This window comes from Bubalus kerabau, chromosome 3 (genome assembly GCF_029407905.1).
Source record: "Bubalus kerabau isolate K-KA32 ecotype Philippines breed swamp buffalo chromosome 3, PCC_UOA_SB_1v2, whole genome shotgun sequence".
Classification (NCBI taxonomy): Eukaryota; Metazoa; Chordata; class Mammalia; order Artiodactyla; family Bovidae; genus Bubalus; species Bubalus kerabau.
The window spans coordinates 128,847,403-128,872,164 of NC_073626.1; the positions used below are offsets into that span (position 1 = coordinate 128,847,403).

The 24,762-nt window shown below is 39.5% G+C and overlaps 1 pseudogene; it reads left to right on the forward strand.

The window, feature by feature from the left end:
* Positions 1 to 5,763: 5,763 nt before the first annotated feature.
* The window catches only part of LOC129647303 (immunoglobulin superfamily DCC subclass member 3-like), a 57,082-nt pseudogene continuing 38,083 nt past the window's right edge, over positions 5,764 to 24,762 (forward strand).

Below are 24,762 nucleotides of genomic sequence, written 5' to 3' on the forward strand. Positions count from 1 at the left end.
ATTCATCTCCATACCCCAAGTTTTATACTGTATTTTGATTGAAAAGTAAATACTCCAAGTTTAATATTTTGTGTCTTTTATACACTATTTATCACTGAGTGTGATAGTAAACTATAATTACACTTACTTTACTTCACATGCATGGTTTTTTGAATGTTGACTCGTCCTTTAGCTTTCTGCTTTCAAAAATTCAACATGATTTCTTTGCCAAAAAGAATCTCCTCAAAATACTTTCAGTGCTTCAGTCTATTTACATTATCTTTCTAAAGAAGTGCATCTCATAACTTCTGGCATTTCCAGCTACCCAGGGTTCCCTTTGCTTCTTGTCCACAGCAGTCTTGCTGAAATGTGCCTTCACTGCCCTCCTGCAATTTCTTCTCCTTGCTTCCTGTGACCAATATCCTGCTTCTAGCCTCATGTCCCCCATTTTGTTGATTTACCCTTAAAATTTTCTGGGGATGGTAATTCTCTAATAGCTTTCTCAAAAAGAATGCACTGGAGGTAATTTTGTTGTTACTTTAGTTCTTGCATGTTAAAATTATGTACACTGGAATCTCATACTTGATTACCTCTGTATTTGTTAAATACAAACAATTTCCCATTTCTTCCTCCCCCAAAACTTGGAAATAATTGTTCTTCTCTCTGACTCTATGAATTTCTCTACTCTGAATATGTTTGCTCTATTCCAACTGGTTTATTTCACTTAGCAGACTGTTTTCAGGACCTTCAGATTATGAGACTGATGTGCTGTCTACTGTTCTAAGAGGGCAGATAGCAGGTTATCTTCAAAGTTCATCTGTTCTGTAGCATGTGTCCAATATTCGTCTATCCATTCATCTACCAATGAGTGTTTGCAATAACCATGATTCTCAGCTCTTATTTGAATCTGCATACTCCACTAGTTTGAAATCAATTAATGACTAACACTGAATAGAATTTACTCTTTGGTATTATTCTGAACTTTCCTTATACTCATGTTGTGTGTGTGTGCCTATGGGTGCTTAGCATGTCTGACTTTTTGTGACCCCATGGACTGTATCCTCTGTCCATGGAATTCTCCAAGCAAGAATACTGGAGTGGGTTGCCATATCACTCTCCAGGGGATCTTCCAGACCCAGGGACTGAACCTGTGGCCTCCTGCATTGCAGGGGGATTTTACTGCTGAGACACCCCAGAAGTTTAGTGTTTATAAATAATGGTGCTATCAATAAGGCTATATAAATATCAGTTGCATCTGTTTTTAGTTTATTTTCTTTTTTTAATTTGGGGAGGTATATATCCAGAAGTGAAAAGGCAGAGGAACCAGAGATCAAATTGCCAACATCTGCTGGATCATCGAAAAAGCAAGAAATTTCCAGAAAAACATCTATTCCTGCTTATTGACTATGCCAAAGCCTTTGACTGTGTGGATCACAATAAATTGTGGAAATTTCTGAAAGAGATGGGAATACCAGACCACCTTGAGAAACCTATATGCAGGTCAGGAAGCAACAGTTAGAACTGGACATGGAACAACAGACTGGTTCCAAATAGGAAAAGGAGTACGTCAAGACTGTGTATTGTCACCCTGCTTATTTAACTTATATGCAGAATACATCATGAGAAACGCTGGCCTGGAAGAAGCACAAGCTGGAATCAAGATTGCTGGGAGAAATATCAACAACCTCAGATATGCAGATGACACCACCCTTATGGCAGAAAGTGAAGAGGAACTAAAAAACCTCTTGATGAAAGTGAAAGTGGAGAGTGAAAAAGTTGGCTTAAAGCTCAACATTCAGAAAACTAAGATCATGGCATCTGGTCCCATCACTTCATGGGAAATAGATGGGGAAACCATGGAAACAGTGTCCGCCTTTATTTTTTGGGGCTCCAAAATCACTGCAGATGGTGACTGCAGCCATGAAATTAAAAGACGCTTCCTCCTTGGAAGGAAAGTTATGACCAACCTAGATAGCATATTCAAAAGCAGAGACAGTACTTTGGCAACAAAGTTCATCTAGTCAAGGCTATGGTTTTTCCTGTGGTCATGTATGGATGTGAGAGTTGGACTGTGAAGAAAGCTGAGCGCCGAAGAATTGATGCTTTTGAACTGTGGTGTTGGAGAAGACTCTTGAGAGTCCCATGGACTGCAAGGAGATCCAACCAGTCCATTCTAAAGGAGATCGGTCCTGGGTGTTCTTTGGAAGGACTGATGATGAAGCTGAAACTCCAGTACTTTGGCCACCTCATGCGAAGAGTTGTCTCATTGGAAAAGATTCTGATGCTGGGAGGGATTGGGGGCAGGAGGAGAAGGGGACAACAGAGGATGAGATGGCTGGATGGCATCACTGACTCGATGTACATGAGTCTGGGTGAACTCCGGGAGTTGGTGATGGACAGGGAGGCCTGGCGTGCTGCGATTCATGTGGTCACAAGGAGTCGGACACAACTGAGCGACTGAACTGAATATTTATTTAGCACATTAAAATATTAGAAGGAATGAGAATCAAAGTGTTTCATTTATTTTCAAAAAGTACTTCCCTTCTTTTATTTATGTAGTTTAGAATATAGAATAAGAATTTTTTCTATGCTTTTGTAAATAGCTATATGTTTTCTATGCTTATTTAAGTTGCCAGCATTTCATTGTTTGTTCTTAATTTTGTGAAATAATTCTGTGAGTGCTTTCAATGTGGAGGTTTTGGGCACCATTACTTCCTATGAGACATCTTCATTTTTTTCTTCACAACCACTTTTCTCATTTGTGTTGAGAAATACACTCTTTCTGAAGTCCTTTAGCTGAATCTGTTCAGTCTCACAAATCACAACTGCGTCAACATTTCTGTGGTCAGCTATTTCTTCTATAATAAATTTTTATTTGAATTTCACTTCTAGTACTATCACATTTTTTCTTTTTGGCTGTGTTTTTCATCTTTCTGGTCAACTTTCTCTTTTCATTATCTATTTTTGTAAAATCACACACAAGGTTATAACTGAGGGACAAAGAGGTCACACAGTGGCATCCTTGCAGTTCATGCATGAACTGAATAGTAGATGTGCAGTGACCAGTCCACACAGAATGTAAAAGATGCTATATGGGAACTTCCCTGGTGGGCCAAGCGTTAAGACTCTGTGCTTCCACTGCAAGAAGCATAGGTTCAATCCTTGGTAGGGGAACTAAGATCCCCCATGCTGCTCAGTATGGCCAAAAAATAAAATAAGCAATAAAAATAAGATAAAAAAATTTAAAAGATGGAATGTGATGGGTCATTGATTGCCATGTGCATCTGTAATCTGTGAATGGAAGAGTTAGCTGCAAAGTTCGCACTTTATTTAATGACTCACTGTCAAAGAAAGAAAGGGAAGTCGCTCAGTCGTGTCCTACTCTTTGCGACCCCATGGACTTTAGCCCACCAGGCTTCTCCATCCATGGAATTTTCCAGGCATGAGTACTAGAGTGGGTTGCCATTTCCTTCTCCAGGGGATCTTCCCAACCCAGGGAATGAACCCAGGTCTCCCGCATTGCAGGCAGACACTTTACCATCTGAGCTACCAGGGAATCAGGTAACTAGAACTTGGATGGTGTAGTTGGGTACCAATGTTTAACTAAACTGTGGCAACTGGAATTCACACAGTCAATGCTGTATAAAGCATGGACAGTCTGTAAAAGCAAAAGAACTAGAAAAGAGTGAAGCACAGAATCCAGGAGGTTTGGGAGGGTGCAGTTAAGGAAGCACCAGCACTCTGTTCAGACTTCAGGTCATCTTTATAACCATTTTCAGTTATTCTCAGTAGTTCGTATTCACAAACACACACACACACACACATGACCTAGGGATATCAACTTTATACAGTCCTTTGATGCATACAATTTATATTATATCATGACTTTTTGTCTGCTTATTAAATGCAGGTCTGAATAATTAGGTCTTCTATTAATGATAATTGTCAATGGTTTTAACCAATAAAATGCTGTAACATAATAGCTAGAGTGCTAAAATACTGCTGACTACCAAATTGCATTATATTTTATGGTAGGTTACATTACTTTAAATATCTCCTATATTTTTATCTATCAAAGGAGGCAAAAATGTGAAACTACCATTCTGTTCCTCCCATTCTACTGGTTATTAGGGTTTCCTTCTGATTCCTTTCTTTTCAGGAGCTCCTGCCTGTGTAATTAGTCAGTGGACCATCTGGGAAAATAAGCTTTTTTATCTGGGTTTCTCCCTCCAACAGAAAGTGACACATTTTTGTTGTCACTGTTGTTGCTGATTTAGACCTTTTGAATTGATGTTTTTGAAACACTTCAGGAACATTTATATTCTTTTCTAAGAAGTTCTGCAGGCTTCTTGAATTCCAACCAAGGCAAAGCACTGAAAGATATATAAGATTAAGAGCTTTACCCATCCATTTCAAAAGATCCAGCCCAATGCTGCACACTAGCAAGTAGAAGGAGGCTGCCAGTGACTGTGTTCTGTGTCTTCCTGTCAATCATCAGATGGCATGGTCCAACCCAGCAAGTGAGACCTGGGTTGTATAAAAAACTGGAGCTGGTATTTTTCATGATTTGAAACTTAGAGTTTAAAATTATTTACTCATATGATACCAATTATTCATGTGTTATCGACTTGGGGAGAGGATAAACTCAAAGTATTAATTCAAAGTAAAGGCAGAGCTTGTATTGATATACCATGCATTTTTGTATTTGTTTACTTAACATTTTTTAGAAATAGCATCTAGAGAGAAAGGAAAAATAAAACTGAAAATAAATACCACCAAAATGTAATGGCGAATTGAATGAGGTTGGATTCACTTTCACAAACAAGTGTACATTTATGGTTTTTCATTAGTTACACTATTTTTCAAATCATTTTTTTACTGTGTCCAGATATTTAATATGTGTGTGTTCTTGATCTGAATCTTCAGACAGGTATAAAAAAGGAAAGGAGTAAAGTGCCTAACCAATGGCCTGGAAACCTTTGCCTTGGCCAGACTGTTAAAATTATGAAACACACGGTGTGTTTTATATTCCCATTCAAACATGTAGTGTCCTGTCATATTTTCTCTTCTTAAGTTCTTTAATTATTTCTGGCCTCACTATACATCTTCTTACCTAATGAGCATTCACATTTTTTACATCTCTTGAAAGAAGATGGCAAATAAGCATCCCTCTCTAAATAAATTGTAACTGAGAATGTAAAGCAGTATCATTTTTTTCCTCTCTCATTTCCTCATTGTGATAGCACCTAACAGATATCACCCTGTGAAAACTTTTTGGAGTTGTTTTTAAGAGACATTTTTCTATTTTTAATAACATTTTTCTATGGCTATCAAAGACTTTGTTACATGTGTTGGTGCACCACTGAAATAGACTGGCATCCCTTTTATTTTTTTAATCTTGTATACAAAGATCTTTTATTTGCAAAATATGAGTATATGAGTCTTCTTTCCAAGGTTATGTGGTTAGGCAGGAGAATTTCTAGGGGATTATCAAGTTTTCAGCAGTTTCCTGTGCTGAAATTTATACTTCGTCTATTTATTACTATAATTAAATGAGGGGTATTTTGTGTTATTTTCTTTTTCGTCTAGCTAGAGATTTTATACTGTTACATGGATATGCCCTTTGAGATAATTCCAAATGGATAACAAACTTGATATCCAAGTACAGCTATACCTCAAGCCCTCTTTGCTAGTTGCTAAGAGAAGAAAGAAGGCAAAGCTGGGAACTCTTTCCTGGAGATGCTAGTATCAAACTCAGTGAGACCAAGGTTCTAGTTTGGTCCCATGAAAATTAATTTGTCCACAACCCTGCACCGAGGCTTGAAAAAATTCCTAGAGGTTGAAGGTAAGTAAAACACAAAGAGCTCAGAGGGAAAGTTAGTTAATGATAATTATAGATCGATGTGAGAAGTGTTACAAATGGAAGACCAAGAGAGACACCACAAAGAAATCCCACTTTTATCTTCAGAGAAACTATTTTTTTATTTCTTTTTTCCCATCACTCCTTTTTTTCTTTTTTATTTCACCTGTTCATGTCAATAGAAACACACAGGATGCACTCTGGTGTTTAGCTTACTTTGTAGGCAGAGTATTATGACTTTGAGGTTTAGGCATCCTCAATATTCTCAATTGGCTCAGTTAGTAAAGAATTCACCTAAAATGCAGGAAAGCCAAGAGACTTGGGTTCGATCACAGGGTGGGGAAGATCCCCTGGAGTAGGAAATGGGCAACCCACTCCAATATTCTTGCCTGGAAGCTTTCATGGACAGAGGATCCTGGTGGACTCCAGTCCATGGTGTTGCAAAGAGTCAGTCACAGCTGAGCAACTGACCATGCACGTGTATGTTGTCATGAGTATTGCAACTTAATTCCTTTTTATTGCTGAGGAGTTTATGTTTCTGTTACCCTGTTATTGAATGATTAGGTTGTTTCCTGTTTGAGGCTGAGAATTGGCCAACTTTTGGCACATAACAGGACAGTGCATGTGTAGTAAGTCACTTCAATCATGTCTGCTGCTGCTGCTGCTGTTTTCAGTCGTGTCCAACTCTGTGCTACCCCATAGACGGCAGCCCACCAGGCTCTGCTGTCTCTGGGATTCTCCAGGCAAGAACACTGGAGTGGGTTGCCATTTCCTTCTCCAATGCATGAAAGTGAAAAGTGAAAGTGAAGTCGCTCAGTCATGTCCGACTCTTGGTGACCCCATAGGCTGCAGCCTACCAGGCTCCTCTGTCCATGGATTTTCCAGGCAAGAGTACTGGACTGGGGAGTCTTCTCAAACCTTTGGACTGTAGCCTGCCAAGTTCCTCTGTCCATGGGATTCTCCAGGCAAGAATACTGGATACCAAATTTCCTCCTCCAGGGCATATTCTCAGGGATTGAACCTATGTTTCTTATGTCTCCTATATTGGCAGGTAGGTTTTTTTTACCAGTAACACCACCTGGGAAGCCCTGACACATAATGACTCTATCCAAACATCTGTACTAAGAGGTGTCCAGACTCTAGTAAGGCTTCTAACATCATAAGGCAATATTCCTAGGATGACCTACTACAAAACACCTGTCTGAAGAAGGATCTAAGGATCCAGAGAATTTATTCTTTGACCCAGAGGGATGGTATGGGGAGGGAGGTGGGAGGGGGGATTCAGGATGGGGAACACGTGTACACCCGTGGCAGATTCATGTTGATGTATGGCAAAACCAATACAATATTGTAAAGTAATCAGCCTCCAATTAAAATAAATAAATTTATATTAAAAAAAATAAAGCAGAGACATTACTTTGCCAACAAAGATCTGTCTAGTCAAGGCTATGGTTTTTCCAATGGTCATGTATGGATGTGAGAGTTGAACTGTGAAGAAAGCTGAGTGCCAAAGAATTGATGCTTTTGAACTGTGGTGTTGGAGAAGACTCTTGAGAGTCCCTTGAACTGCAAGGAGACCCAAGCAGTCCATCCTAAAGGAATCAGTCCTGGGTGTTCATTGGAAGGACTGATGCTGAAACTCCAATACTTTGGCCATCTCATGCGAAGAGTTGACTCATTGGAAAAGACCCTGATGCTGGGAGGGATTGGGGGCCAGAGGAAAAGGGGATGACAGAGGATGAGATGACTGGATGGCATCACTAACTTGATGGACAGAAGTTTGGGTAAACTCCGGGAGTTGGTGATGGACAGGGAGGCCTGGCGTTCTGCAATTTGTGGGGTCACAAAGAGTTGGACACGACTGAGCAACTGAACTGAACTGAGCTGAACAATTGATGAGGGCTTCCCAGTTGGCTAGTGGTAAGCAATTCGCCTCTTGTCAATGCAAGAGACATAAGAAACGTTAGTTCAATGCCTGGTAAGATACTCTGGAGGAGGAAATGGCAACCCACTCCAGTACTCTTGCCTGGAGAACCCCATGGACAGAGGAGCCCAGCAGGCTACAGTCTACATAGGGTTGCAAAGAATCAGACACGACTGAAGTGACTTAGCACACACGCATGATGATGATAACCCCCAGACCTTCCTTATTTAGAGTGTTTACTAAAAGTGCAATTAGCAAATCCTTTTTTTTTTTTTTTGTACCTTTGAGATGCACATGCATCTCAAAAGTGTCTTTCTTAAGAAACTGAAAACTGTACTGCTCTCCTGCTATATAATCAAGAGACCAATTTATCCCCATTTCTTGGTCTCTGTTTCCTTATTTGTAAAATAAGGGGCATAACTAGATAACATCTAATTTGCCCTGGCATATTCCCTCATTTCTCAACATAATGGTGAAGAAACGATTTCAGTTCTTCCCCAAATGTGACCCAAATAATGTTTCTAATCATTTCAATTTCAAGCTTTTTTTTCCTAATTTTTCAGAATGAATGAATGAATCTTATCCTTTGTCTTATATCCAATCGTACGGCCAAATATTAGATTCCTTTTTGGCTAACCTGTCTCCATTTGTGTATCTATTATATGTGTTAGATGCTCAGTTGTATCTGACTCTTTGTGATCCCATGGAATATAGCCCTTCAGGCTTTTCTGTCCATGGAATTCTCCAGGAAAGAATATTGGAGTTAGTAGTCATTTCCTTCTCCAGAAGATCTTCCCAACCCAGGAATAAAACCTGGGTCTCCCCCATAACAGGAAAATTCTTTACTGTCTGAGCCACCAGGGAAGCCCATCTCTATTTGTGCTTGTATAGTTTCATTCTAATAAACAGGCAGCAGATAATCCTTAAATTGCAAATATTTTAGGCATTTGCTAATTAGGACATGGTCATTTTTTACAAGTTATGATTCTGCCAGGGTAATAGAAGTCCATGAATAGCAGCAGAGAAAATTATAGAATTAAATTTACTATATTGAACATTCTTAGTGCTAAAACACTTGGATTGTTTTCCATCATTCAGTTTAAAAAAAAAATAATAATGACTTCTTTTCAGAGTAAAACTATAAACTGGCCATCATCAATAAAAAGACTGTAAATCTAAAGCCTATGGTTAGTGTATATGTGTATAGTAGTGCATATATGTGTATAGTTTGAATCTGACTTTTCAGAACTCATTCTGAAAAGAAAGCCACACTAAAGCAATATTTGAGGGACTTTAAAATTGTATTTATGTGAATCAAAGATTTTGTTTGTAAATTTACCACAGTTGTTTCATAGTGGGATTAAAATTTCAAACCCAGTCCCATAAATTGGGCCAATACAGAATAAAAGAGGAAATTAATTGCCAAATGCTTTATGCATCAAAATCACCTGGGTCTTTGTTAATATAGCTCCCCTGGCCCCACCTCCAGAGTGTCTGAAGTCTGGGAACAGACACAAGAATTTGTATTTCTAATAAGTTTCTAGCTAATTCTGCTAATCTAGGTACAACTCTCTGAGAACTACTGACAATGATCTTAGAGAATAAGATGTATACTCTTGATTATGTTTCAGATGCCAAGATATAAAGGTGCTGGTGCCTCAGACTTTGACAAGATAACCAAAAGGTAAAGCAAGTGTGAAGTCTTGCCCATCTGGAAGATGGAGCTGAGATGGTTGTTAACTCCCTGATTCAGTCCACTCAAACCACGGAATTCAATTCAAATTCAATTCAAACTGGAATTGAACTGAATCTGTAAGTAGTTGGGAAAGAGTTATTGACTTGAAGTTCAGGTGGAGATCTTGGGGAAAGAAGAGGTGTTTGAAAGAATCTCTGACATTTAAAATATTGTACTCCTTATGATTAAGGGTGCAGTAGCACTAGTCCTTTAAAAATGCAAATGACAGAAACACTGCCAACACAGAAACTTGAAAACTCACTGCAGAAAGAGAAAGCCACCACAGCAAACTAACTGTGCAATATGAAAGCATAATTTTTTAAGAGTGACATTTGCAGAAAGGCTTAACTTTCAGGGATATATCCTGATTTCTCTTGTGAAGAAGCTGTGGTTTGGGGACAGAAGGCAGGTTCCAAAGTCCATTATTTATTGACTGAATGGTTTTGGGCAACCTGCTTGATTTCTTCAGTCTTCCAATGATACATGAAATCTTTTTGTACAATGTAATTTATGAATGATAAGAATGGTTGATCATATTAAAGACATGTAGACAGTGTGTAAAGTTCAGCTAAAATTACTAAACTTTTATCTTATTTTCTAGCTGTATGATATGTCAGTATTTTGAAATGTCAGGAGTTAGGGTAAGTAGCCATAGCTACAAGAACAGTGTGAATATATCAGTTCTTCCTTATTTCTTAACACTGAGAAGAGAGAAGATTAAGGACAGACATTTATTTCTCCACATGCCTGATTTTCACAAGGAGTCAATACCATCCTCTAGTGCAGTAATAAAAAGAAAATCAACATGACATTCACAATTTACTAGGCAAGGCAAAATACCTTCCTAGGGGGGTTTCAATAATGAAATACAGCCATTTACTTCATCCATTTCAAAATCAGATTGAAGGCCTAAGGGAGAATTTCCCTGAAGAATTCACATTTTTCATATATTTAGAATACAATAATTGCACACATGGAAGCAATTTTTTCTTGAGTGTCATAAAAAGGGGATGAGAATAAAAATGACCATTTTCCAGTTTGTATGAGCCTGAAGAGTTCCAAGTCCTGCATCTTCTAATTCACAGTTTCTAAGGTCTATTTACAATGGCCTTCATCTCTCACGGCAAGATAAGTGGCTTTTTACTCTACTCGTATGGTGGTTAAAGCTGCTTCTAATGATTCCCATCTTGTAGTCATGGTTGAAACTAGGTTCAAAAACAGGCACTTTCATTGTTTTTTCCCTTCATTTGAGTGAGTTCCATGAAGTCCTACACATAGTAGGTATTTTCTACATGTCTATCCAAACTGTGAGACTAGCAACAAGAGAAGACAAAAAAATGAACATTCTTTACTATTTCATTTAGTCCTTCTTGTGGAAGATTCAGATCAAATAAGGTACCTCTGAAGTAACCTGCTTTCACATTCTTTGCTGTGTTGTGTTGTGGGTCTCTCAGTCGTGTCTGCCTCTTTGTGACTGCGTGGACGGTAGCCTGCCAGGCTCTTGTCTATGGAAATTTCCAGGGAAGAATACTGGTGTGGGTAGCCATTCCCTTCTCCAAGGGATCTTCCCAACCCAATGATCACATTTTCTTTTTAGAGAAGGAGAAAGCTTTTTTAGAGAAGGGGAAAACTTCTGTGTTTAAAAATAGAAAATCATTGCAGCTGATGTTGGACAACTTCATGTTAACAGAGAGAGGAAGGAAGATGGCTATTTTCTTCTTTTCTGGATTCGTTCACAACTGTGCTTTGAAGAAAATTCTGATTTTTGAAATGTTAGTCATCATAAAATGTAATGAAAGAAAAAAGTCATAGTGCCTGCCCTTGATTTGCTCATAGATATGACTGAATTATCTTGCTTATCCCAGAGTTAAACTATTTTATAATACTATGTCTAGAACAAAAGATACACACACACAATCCTGGCATTTTACTGAATGCTAACTTCTATTGTCTGTATGGAAAGAGAACAAAACATGTCTAAAATACGAATCATGATTTTTATGTCTTTTTTCAGTTAATTTTTATGGTGATGTCTAAACTGTATTGCAATTACCATTTCTTCACGTGCATTCACCATAATCTTCCTAAAAACAAAGTCAAAATCAAAAACCACTCCTTCCCCTCTGATGCATGTTTTCTTACTCCTGTGGAGCCTGCTCACACTCTTTTTCATCTCTCTAAGGAGAGTCCTCTTCTCCAGTTAAAAGCCTTAATTCTGAACACATTTTAGGTAAAATGAAACTATATAAAAGACCTCTGTCAAAGGAATCCCCCTTCCCTCATCTGTCTGATATCCCAGATCTGCTCCCCAGAGGTGGCCAGATTTTATTTTGGAACACTGAATAAATGATTACTAATTTTATTGTGTTTCAAGCATTTCTTCCTTCCTTCATTCACTCAGAAATATTACTTGAGTGACAATTACATGGCAGCCATTATGCTAGGCAATAGTCATTTGAACCTGAAATAAACCACAGACAGATGGTGACTAAATGCTATAGAGCAGGGTTTTTCTATCTGCCTCGGGTGAAGGATGAGATGGACTGACACTATTATATATATTATGCCATGTTGAACTAGAAAAATGAAATTAAAGACATAAAAATTACAAACAATTATTGCAGTCAACAAACATCCAATCATTCTGTCAATTTGCTGTGCGAGGTTTTAAATGCTACAGAGCAGGGTTCTAAAGTCTTATTCTCCATTTTTTTTTCCTCCAAGACAGGCAACATGACATTTCTGCACTAGCAAAGGACAAGAAGTACATTTGAGAAGCATTTGTATTGGTTCCAGAACATAAAACATAGTGGGGGCCAATTTCCTCTATTTCCTCTTACCTGTGAGGGTCAAGGATATTTCTTCCATTGCTCCTCAGGGTGCTGAGGGCTCTTCTTCCTTTAGAAGATAAACTTGCTAGTGGTTTTCCTTGCCTATTAAAAGGAAGGATGTATTCGAATAGGCTTAGCAAAGTCTCCTAGCAGAGCCTGGCATTCAGCTTCTGGGAGTTCATAGGCAGTGGAGGTAGACACTTTTAATTAGCTGCAAATGATATTTTTATGCCTTTGATTTTCTTATGAAATTTGCTTAAATGTCCTCATCTCCTTTTCCTCAGTTTCCAGATTTGTCACTGTATCTCCACTCTTTCTTTTTCTTATGGCTTCATTATACAATATACATACAGATTACCATGCAGATTACCCACATATAATATAATTGTGTATTTCTTATTCTACCAGTTTTATATCTCTTAACCTCTTCCTTTATGAATTGATATAGTCACATTCTAACCTATCTAAATTCCTCTCATCTGCTGCTTCTACCTCTTGACTTTGTCATCTGCATTTTTTAATTTTAAGGATGACATTACTTACTGTAATCATAATTAAATTTTCTGCACTTTTTAAATATTTAGCTTGTAACACGAAAATCACTATGTGATGATTTATTGTTAGTTTTTTAGAAATAATGTTTATGATAAAGCCAAATATATTCCTAGGATTGCACTTTCTTTTTTATAAATCCAGTGCACAACCTCTATGACAATCAGAATATTTGGACTGCCTTTCCCTCCACTGAAAATATGGTTTGCTTGGTTTGCTTTACTTGAGCAACAAGTTTCTTGTGTCTTTCTTAGTTTATTTGTTAGTTTCCACCTGAGTTATTTTTTTCAACTTTGTTTCTCTTTATTGTTGTTGTTCAGTTCCTAAACCATGTCCGACTCTTTGCAACCCCATGCACTGCATCACACCAGACTTTCCTGTTCTTCACTTTCTCCTACAGTTTGCTCAAACCATATTCATTGAGTAGAAAATGCCATCCAACTATCTCATCCTCTGTTGCCCCTTTCTCCTTTTGCCCTCAATCTTTCCCAGCATCAGGGTTTTTCCCAATGAGTTAGTTCTTTGATTCAGGTGGTCCAAAATATTGGAGCTTTAACTTCAGCATCAGTTCTTCTAGTGAATATTCAGGGTTGATTTCCTTTAGGATTGACTGATTTGATCTCTTTGCTGTCCAAGGGACTCTCAAGAGTCTTCTCCAGCACCACAGTTCAAAAGCATTGATTCTTTGGTGCTCAGCCTTCTTTATGATCCCAACTTTCATATCCATACATGAGTACTGGAGAAACCATAGCTTTGACTTTATGAACACTTGGCAGCAAAGAGATGTCTCTGCTTTTTAATATGCTCTCCAGGTTTGTCATCACTTTCCTTCCAAGGAGCATGCATCTTTTAATTTTGTGGCTGCAGTTACTCTCCACAGTGATTTAGGACATAAGAAAGTAAAATCTTTCATCTTTTCCACTTTTTCCCCATCTATTTGCCATGAAGTGATAGGATCTTCATTTTTTGAATGTTGAGTTTTAAGCCAGCTTTTTCACTCTCCTCTTTTGCCCTCATCAAGTGGCTCTTTAATTTCTCTTCACTTTCTGCCATTAAAGTGGTATCATATACATATCTGAGGTTGTTATTATTTCTCCTGGCAGTCTTGATTCCAGCTTGTGAGTCATCCAGCCTGGCATTGCAAAAAATTCCTCAGTGGCTCAGATGGTAAAGAAGCTGCCTGCAGTGTGGGAGACCCAGTTTCAAACCCTGGTTTGGGAAGATCCCCTGGAGAAGGGAATCGCAACCCATTTCAGTATTCCTGCCTGGAGAATTTCATCAACAGAGGATCCTGACAGGCTCCAGCCCCTGGGTTTGCAGAGTTGGACACGACTGAGCAATTGGCTCTAGCTCACCCCCTAGCACAATCTACATATTAGTTTTTTTTTTCTTTTTTTAATTCATTACATCATGGATATCTGGCAACATTAGTTATGTTATCTACTTTACTGAAATCATACCATTTTTATCCTGACAAACATGTTTCATGCAAGTCTTTCCATTTGTATCCTGCTGCTGCTGCTGCTGCGTCGCTTCAGCCGTGTCCAGCTCTGTGAGACCCCATAGACAGCAGCCCACCAGGCTCCCCCGTCCCTGGGATTCTCCAGGCAAGAACACTGGAGTGGGTTGCCATTTCCTTCTCCGATGCATGAAAGTGAAAAGTGAAAGTGAAGTCGCTCAATCATGTCCGACTCTTTGCGACCCCATGAACTGCAGCCTACAAGGCTCTTCCGCCCATGGGATTTTCCAGGCAAGAGTACTGGAGTGGGTTGCCATTGCCTTCTCCGTTGTATCCTACTTCAGATCAAATAAGATACTAGCCAGGATTATTGACACTGGCTAGGCTGAGATTTCCTCACTAAAATCTGTGATTATAATTTACATGTTTCATTTTGTGATAGTTACTTTGGTTAGCTACATCTTCAAGTATCCCCCTAAGAAAGTGTGAATGAACAGATATATCCTTTGTAATTGCAACACTTTGAATACATATATTAGGAAGCTTATGCTCAAGTTTATTTTCAATTTTTTTTCCTCAGACTTTTGTAGGCCCTTTATTGCTGGTGGTTGGTGGGCAATGGGGACAGAAACTTTTCAATAATTCTAAATGTTATTATTATAATACCTTTGTTTTTCACTCAGAAACTCCAGCAATCTCTTAAGGATTTTCTTGTGAAATTCAGTTCCCAATGTTATTCATTTGATGTGATGGCATGTGTGCTAAGTCACTTCAGTTGTGTCCTACTCTTTGCAACCCTATGTATGGTGTAACCCACCAGGCTCTTCTGTCAAGGGATTCTCCAGGCAAGATTACTTGAGTGGGTTGCCGTGCCCTCCTCCAGGGTGTTTTCCCCATCCAGAGATCAAACCTACCTCTCCCTCATTGTGGGTGGATTCTTTACCACTGAGACACTGCAGAAGTCCATTCATCATTGTAGCCACGTGTTCCGGGAAACAAACTCACTCAGAAGGACAATGCAGATAGTGAAGTGCAGTTTATTACACCAGCGGGCCCAAGGCAGAGTTTCCTCTTGGCCAAGAACCCCGACCAGCATTTATGAAAATCTTTTATACCCCATGAGTACGTGTCTGAACCCACGACTCCAAATTCCTTGATACTTACAAAACAAAGGAAGGGTAAATACAATCCCAATAACCCCAACATTCATGTGTTATATGCTCAAACAGTTAAGCAATTGGCCAATAATCAATAAACCCAAGGTTACACTCTGATAGGTACAGAAAAATTTATGGCCTGTCCGGAGGCAGGGGGGATTAGTGTATGTTTTCTCTTAGGTGATGAGTAACCAGGATATAATCTTCAAGTTTCCCTTGTCCGGAGGGGGTCTATCCTTCTGTTGTTGTTTCCATGGGCACTAAACACAGAGTTGAGAGTCCACTGGAGAGGTGGCCAAGCATGATCAGCATGAACAGGCCTAAGATGGAGTCCAGGCCCTATGAATTCCCTCTTCAATCAGACGTCTTATAACCAATGTTTCACATTCCTCTACCATGCTAGAAGAGTTTTAGGACATCATTTTATTGTGGTAAATTTCATAGCAATAGGTCTAACTGTGGATCATTAAGAAAATATTTATCCTCACTGGTATTCAGCCCTTTTGATCTGAAGTCTTACCAGTTGAGAAAGACTTATGACAACAGATATGTTAGAGTATCCACACATGAGTTATTTAAACTACTAGAAATTATATTAATTATCTCCTCTGTGTTTCTTCTTTTATCTCCTGCCCCTTTAAATTCATATGTTGGAGTCATCGCAATCCTTGAGTCTCTCCTTTTCTCTCGTATTCTGCTTATTGTCTTTTTTCTAAGTATTTTTTCATAGACTACTCCTTGTTGTGTGTGTTCACTGAAGTCCCTGTTCTTTAATCCCATATTCAGCTAGAGTTTTGACAGAGATGTCACTCTGTGCCATGCAGTTCAATGGGTATTGACAAATGCATAGTGTCAGATGTCTACAGTGGTCCTGGGGAGAATAGTTTCACCTCCCTAAAAATCCCTGCTGAGCTATGTATTTTAAACGGTTATACTCTCTCAATTTTATCTCTACCCTGATACAAGTTTTGTGTGCTTTTATCTCAGCCTTTTCATATTAATGATTTCCTTCAAATGTACATTGAAACCTGTATGTCCACTTTTATGTTATTTTATTTATTTATTTTTTTAAGTATGTTGAAGTATATTATTATATGTTACAGGTGTACAACATAGGGATTCACAGTTTTAAAAGGTTATACTCAATTTATAGTTATAAAATATTTTCTATCGTCCCCATGTTGTATAGGTAGCTTTTATATGTCCACTTATTCTTTAGAGTGAGGGAGTAGGAATCCTACAGAAGGAAACTGTGATATGACAGCACACACAGACCTTATGGACTGAGCTTTGCATTAGCGGTTGTTTGTGCAGGGATCCTGGAACTGTCAGAAAATGATGTATCTAAATTGGGATTACAAAACATACAGTACCTATTTAAGTTTAGGTGGGATGGATCAGTTACCTCCCAGATATAGTCTATTATCAAGCTGGGACTTGTGCTTCCAAATTTTGTTGAAATCTCTCATCTAGTGAGGGACTACTTTCTCATTGTTTCACATATATAAATTTATAAATTTTTAATTATTGTTGTTATTTCAATAGCATCTTGGTAACCATGAGAGAGTTTTATGTGCAAAGTCTGCCATGTAGTAAGTAAAATAATATAGCTTATACCAATTTGTACAATACTTAGCACTCACCATATGCATTCTGCATTATAAATATGTTTGCCACTATCTTCTATTTTCTATGTGTATTCAAGACTGAAAGTACTTATAAATTAAGACTTCTGGCTTATATATTAAAACTATATGTGTCATCTAGTGAAGGTAAAAATATTATGGGAGTTGTTATCAAGCACCTTTGTACACTCTGTCATCTAGAAGTATACCTTTATGTGGCATGTCTTATTTTTTCAAGTAAATAATTCATTATTAGAACTACTTATCCATATTTTATATGAGAAAGAAGAGTATAATTAGGATGAGATATCTGCTGTTAGTCTTATCAGAGTTTCCATGTACAAAATGAGTGATACTAATCTTGCTACTTTCAAAATTTTCTGTTTGTCCTTCAATATGTTACCAATAATGGGTCTAGGTGTAAATCTCTCTGGTGTTCATAGAACTCCTTTGTTGTTCAGATTGGTTATTTTTATAAAATTTGAGAACTTTTCAGCTATTATGTGTCCAAATATATGTTTTACTTCTTTGCCTTTCTCTTCTCTTTTTGTGCTCCTATTATGCTTATGTGGATGTCCCTGGTGGTTTTCACATTTCTCTGAGTTTCTGTTCATTTTTCTTCATTTGGTTTTCTCTCTTGTCAACTAAAAAAATATTAGTCAAAACTTGTAAATAGAGAGTTGTTTTATTTGGTGGGGATGTTAAAGACTCCGAGCCCTGAATGCAACATCTCAGTGCCTTCAGGCATGTCAAGTCTCTTCAGTCGTGTCCAACTCTGTGAACTGTAGCCCAGCAGCCTCCTCTGTCCATGGGATTCTCCAGGCAAGAATACTGTAGTAGGTTGCCATGCCCTCCTCCAGGGGATCTCCCAAACTAGGGATCAAACCTTCGTATCTTACATCTCCTGCATTGACAGGTGGGTTCCAATGGCAACCCACTTCAGTACTCTTGCCTGGGAAATCCCATGAATGGAGGAGCCTGGTAGGCTGCAGTCCATGGGGTCACTAAGAGTCGGGCACAACTGAGCGACTTCACTTTCAGTTTTCACTTTCATGCATTGGAGGAGGAAATGGCAACCCACTCCAGTGTTCTTGCCTGGAGACTCCCAGGGACAGAGGAGCCTGGTGGGCTGCTGTCTATGGCGTCGCACAGAGTCGGACACGACTGAAGCGACTTAGCAGCAGCAGCAGCAGCAGTGCCACCTGAGAAGACCAGCATCACAGTAGCCCAGAGACAATTATTCTCAGGACGTAGGAGAAGGAGTTAGACTATACACAAGTTGGTAACAAAGGAGGCAGGCAGTCTAAATATTGAAGATTCTTAAGTAGTAAGGAAACAAGATATCAAATGAAGGAATTTAGCATTCTATATATGGGAAGATGGAAGCCTCTGGGCTCACTGAATTCATTCCTTTCATATACATCTCAGCTATCTGGGGCCAAATCCTGTTTCCTGACACTGTAAGGGGTGGCACGTGTGGTGGATAGGTGCCTCTTGCATCCCCTACCCCCAGCTCATTAGCAGGCACCCTGGGGGTAGTGGTGGCATCCGCTGGATTGCAGCCCTTGTGTTCCCTTTTGGGAACCCTCATTCACATCAGGGCTTCCCAGGTGGCACTAGTGCTGAAGAACCTGCCTGTCAATGCAGGAGACATAAGAGATGCAGGTTAAATCCCTGGGTTGGAAGATCCCCTGGAGTAGGAAATAACAACCCACTCTAATATTCTTGCCTGGGAAGTCCCATGGACAGAGGAGCCTGGTGGGCTACAGTCCATGGAGTCGCAAAGAATCAGACATGACTGAAGCGACCTAGCACACATTCACATTAGGACGCCAGAAATTGCAGATAGCTGTGGCTTTTTTTTTTTTTTTGCCTCTTGGACGGAGGAGCCTGGTGGGCCGCAGTCCATGGGGTCGCTAGGAGTCAGACAAGACTCAGCAACTTCACTTTCACTTTTCACTTTCATGCATTGGAGAAGGAAATGGCAACCCACTCCAGTGTTCTTGCCTGGAGTATCCCAGGGACAGGGGAGCCTGGTGGGCTGCCGTCTATGGGGTTGCACAGAGTCGGACACTACTGAAGTGACTTAGCAGCAGCAGCAGCATGGCAGCAAGTATTTCATTTCACACTCTGTTCTTCAGAATGTATATTCTCGATCTTTATATTTGCAGACACTCTCTTCTTCCAGCTCAAATCTGCTATTGAGCCTCCTAGTGAATTTCCCATTTTGATTAGCATATTGTACTTTTCAACTGCAGATTTTCCATTTGGTTCCCTTTGTGATTTCTAGCTCTGTTGCTATTTTCCTTTTTATAAGACATTGTTATCACCTTCATTTAATTATCCAAACACAGATTCCTTTATTTCTTCGAATATAGTTGTAAAAGCTGCTTTGACATCTTTGCTAAGTTCTACATTTGACACCTTCAAAGGAAGTCTCTATTGCATGCATTTTGTTTTTCCTATTTATGGATCACAATTTCTTATTCTTTGCATGTCTCTTTTTTTTGTTGAAAACTGGACATTTTCGATAATGGATTGTAGTAACTCTCTAGACACCATATCCTAACCCTCACCCCCACCCCAAGGGCCTGTTATTGTTTAAGAACTTGGCTGCAGCAGTTCAGTGAAGCCTATTTCCCCCACACTTTATAACTTCTGATGGGCTTGTGCAGGCATCTGACCAACAGGAATAAGTGTGGTCTTAGCCAAACTCTCTCAAGAGAGTTCTGTCTCTGAATTTCCAGTGAAACTTATAGATGGTCTGCCTCTTTTGGTATGGAAACCCAGCTGTTCCCCTCCACACATTGCTAACTGACTGTCCTATTGTTTTTGAAAACACCCTGGGGATATAAATTGTTCCACAATCTAATCCAATTGAAGTGGCAATTTTGCATGAGCAGAGTGTTGCCTGTCTCTGAGACTTATTCACTCTCAGGAGGGGACTTCTTCACTGTCTCTTTTCCTACTTCTCTTTGCATAATTTTGAGCCAGTTTTTGGAGGAGGCAATGGCACCCGACTCCAGTACTCTTGCCTGGAAAATCCCATGGACGGAGGAGCCTGGTAGGCTTCAGTCATGAGATCACTAAGAGTCAGACATGACTGAGCGACTTCACTTTCAGTTTTCACTTTCATGCATTGGAGAAGGAAATGGCAACCCACTCCAGTGTTCTTGCCTGGAGAATCCCAGGGACGGGGGAGCCTGGTGGGCTGCTGTCTATGGGGTTGCACAGAGTCGGACACGACTGAAGCGACTTAGCAGCAGCAGAGCCAGTTTTACTACATCTTGCTTATTGCTAGCACTATTTCAGAGCTACTAACATTTTCTTTTCTGCTTACCACCAAAATATTCCTTAAGCATAAACTTTGCAAGCTCTGTTCCAAATAAAGTTTACCCCCTTAGGAATAGCTACAGAAATCTCTGTTCTTCCAGTACAGCTTGTCCTTGGGCAGAATACCTATGTCATTGCATTGGGCCTGAAGCTCCTTCTCCCAGATGGACCTGCTACTCTACAGGTGGAGTACTTCATGGTGATGGGAGTCCCTGATCGTCTTGGTTTGCTCCTTTCATAATGAAACTACTAATGTATTATACAATCAAACTGGGGTAAACTGAATAAATCCCAAGTATTCTCAAATGGCTGCACCTGGGTTATAGCTTTTGCCCCATGAATGGGGGTTTAGTGGGTGAGGAAATTTGGATTCTCTTGGTTCTGAGGCAGGAGATAGATGGGCTCCAGGTTAGGCATTTTCAACTAGTCTGCTGTTTGCATTTTCTGAGGCAGGAGGCAAGTGGTCTTCAGGCTAGATATTTATGACCAGCCTCCTGTCTGTACTTTGAGATAGAATAACAACAGGAACAGGATAAAGAACTGGACACTTTAAAGATAAGAGTAATAGCAGGGACAGAGAGATGCTAAACTCTGTTTGAATAAAAGATCAAGAGGTCACATATTTCCCATCCTAGGCTCCTTGGAGGTGAAGAAAGAGGGGGCACCACCCCATAATAGGTGATGCCAAGACCCCTCCCAATAGGCCTCTGAGCTGGACTTCATCTTGGAAAAATGTTGTGCATGCATGTTAAGGAAGATTGTAGGGCAGGGCAGGTGTGGAAAAGAAACCAGATAATTGGTCAAAGGTATCAAAGACCCAGAAGAACTGCTCTATATAAAAGACTTAACCATCTCTTTACTGTGATTCTCTTCATTAGGGGGATGTTTATACCCTTTCTCTCTAGGTGTGTCTCTCTGCCTTGCTTCTGTGTGTGCTTTCCCACTTGTGCTGCATCTCTAACAATAAACTTTGCCGCTGTTTTTGGTTTTTTCCTCCTTAAGAAATGCATTTTTCACTAGGAGAAAGAGCCAGGGAATTTTCCCGCTAGCTTCTAGCCCCTGATGGACTAGCGACTAGGGTTCCTGGTTTTTATCCAGGCTGCTGCTGCTGCTGCTGCTGCTAAGTCGCTTCAGTCGTGTCCGACTCTGTGAGACCCAATAGACGGCAGCCCACCGGGCTCCCCCGTCCCTGGGATTCTCCAGGCAAGAACACTGGAGTGGGTTGCCATTCCCTTCTCCAATGCATGAAAGTGAAAAGTGAAAGTGAAGTCGCTCAGTCATGTCCGACTCTTTGCGACCCCATGGACTGCAGCCTACCAGGTTCCTCTGTCCATGGGATTTTCCAGGCAAGAGTACTGGAGTGGGGTGCCATTGCCTTCTCCCAATCTAATTCCTGGGCAGGGAACTAAGATCTTGCTTCAAGCCACCACTCACTGCTATTTCTTCTGAGATCAGTCCCAGCTACCTAGAATAGATGCCAATATACTGCTGAGGAGAAGGATGAGAGATTCTGGCTGCCTATGCCCCCTGGAGGCAAAACGTGGCTCTACACTAGGTGCTGGGAGAACAGGGTGTCCTTGGTCATAGTCAAAGTCATCTAGAGCAGAATTTCCTTCACACTGAGTTGGGTATGGGGGTGGGTAGAGGAGTAGATCATGGCTTAAATTACCTCTCTCTCCCAAACAAATTTTTACTATTCTTACACATATTTAGTAGATTTTCTTGATTAAACATTTCTTCATTTTCTATGTGCTCTTAGGAAAACTTTCAGATACTTTTCATCTTGTACTATAATTTTTACCAATTAAATGGTTGTTTCACTGGGAGAAACAGGGAGGGGGGTCACTCAGATGGTAAAGAATCCGTCTGCAATGTGGGAGACCTGGGTTCAATCCTTGGGTCGGGAAGATCCCCCGGGGAAGGGATTTGCAACCCACTGCAGTATTCTTGCCTGAAGAATCCCCATGGACAGAGGAGCCTGGCAGGCTATAGTACATTGGGTCATAGAGAGTCTGACATGACAGTGACTAACACTTTCACTTCACTGTGAGGGGAGTTGCTCGCATGTCCATTCTGAAGTGAGAAAGCAAATTTTTGATGGAAGAATTTATTCTAAGGGCAGTGAGATTTTGGAAGAAAAAATAAAACAGATATTTACAGGACTTAATAGCTACAAAATTCTCTATAAAAGGCTGAGGACTAGAGCAAGTCTTTGAAGATGAGATTGTGATACATAGAGTACTGAAGTCCCACATACAAAGGGTCATTAAAGCACTGGATAAATGAGCTCCTAAATATTGTCTTATTGGAAACCATTCACAGTTAGTCACCTACATATGAACTTTCAAGTTGCAAACTTACAAAGATGCTAATATGTGTTCAAGTGTCCGTTCACATGTTTGGGTTATATTGTCAAGTATGTGCATCCTTTGCAAGTGGTTGTGCTTTTGTGTAAATTACAAGAGAAAGGACAAAGAGAGGCAAGAGGAAGAAGAAGTAACTGATGAACCAGAGATTCACCACGCAGGAAATGGCAAGGAGATTTTCTTTATTTGGGGAGGTACTGTTAGTTTTTGAGACATAGAACCTGAATGTAGAATGGTACATGAACTTGCAACAGCCATTCAGAATGCAATCCATTGCTACTTGCTACCATGCCACTTATGATGAGAAAAAAGACCCACAATCCAGATATCACTGGGTCATTTTTTCAAGAAGGTAGATAGAATTGAATCCAGCAAGGAACCAGACAGAACCTGTGTTATCAAATCAGGCATGAGTGGAATTGCAGCTTACCCTCCATCTCCTGTTTCTTATAGTCCTTCAGCTCTACCATCTCCCACCTCCCTCTTCCAGTTGGTAACTCGTCTGCCTGTTCACCTGATGCCAGCCCCTGTGTGCTGGCTATTCTATTGTACTACTATAATTTTCAAAGTATTTTACCATGAGATTAAAATTTTTTTCTGTTTGTTTTTTATATATTATCTGTGTGAAAAGTACTATAAATGTATTATAGTACAGTACTATATAGCCAATTAGGTTAGTTGGATACCTAGGCTAACACTGTTGGACTTACAAACAAATTAGATTTATGAATGTGCTCTTGCAAAGGAACGTGTTTGTATGTAGGATACTTACCACATTTAGCTTATGTAAAATATCTGTAATACATCTAGAAGTAATACTTAGAATACGCCTAGAAACTTCTGGATGTAATTAGTCATAATTATCTTTATAGATTGTGAGACAAAGGACACATCATGCTTAAATAGTAAGGAATGTATAGAGTACATATTTTATTCACATTTGGAGGTTGAGGATGGTGCACTGAAATAAAAATAGATGTCCACGTCTGACCACAATTCTGAGTTTGTGCACTCTGTAGAGGTCATGAAAGACAGTGGGTATCTTGGGTAAAAAATTCGTGTAGATTAATTCATTAACATCTCATGATTAAAGGTATGAAAGAACTCATAATATTTGCTTTCATTTTGATTGCAATACTTAGGATATAATCACCTATTATTGCAGTTACCCAAATGTTTTTCATGATAGTTTTGTATTTTGATTTTGTGAGCTTTCAGTTTGGCATTATCATCTTTTTAAATTTTATTGAATAATAGTTGATTTACAATGCTGTGTTAATTGCTGTGCAAAATAGTGATTCATACATATATTCCATTTCATATTGTTATTTGTTCATCCTATATATAACAGTTTGGATCTGCTAGTCTCAAACCCCCAATCCTTCCCTCCCCTGCCTACTCATTCCCTTTGTCAGCCACAAGTCTGCTCTTTGTCTGTGAGATTGTTTCTGTTTCATAGGTAAGTTCATTTGTGTCATATTTTAAATTCCATATATAAGTGGTATTTGTGTTTTCTCTTTCTGCCTTACTTAGTGATGATATCAAGGTCCATCCATTGTATTATCTCCTTTATCAGTTTGATAGAATATCTTCCCCAAATTTCTCTTCTTTAGTTATTACCGCTAATTGGACACAAGAAAAGCTGATTTGTCCTATTGTCTTAGTTTCTTATTCCTTTCTTTTTTCCTCTGGAAACCCTGCCATTGACACTGCTGCCTATGTAACAGCTGAAACCGAAAATATTCTTGGGTGATATTTATCCAGTTATTTGGATTTGGTTTACTTGTGGCTGGGTCCTGGCATTTTCAGAACTCCCAGTGGGCTTCTTCCACATGCCTCCCTGAGGCAGCCACAGTTACTGATTCCAAAATACCTCCTCCTCTGTGTCAAAATCAATATTTGATTCTTCATCACAGACTCTGGCTCTTCACTAACTCCTAT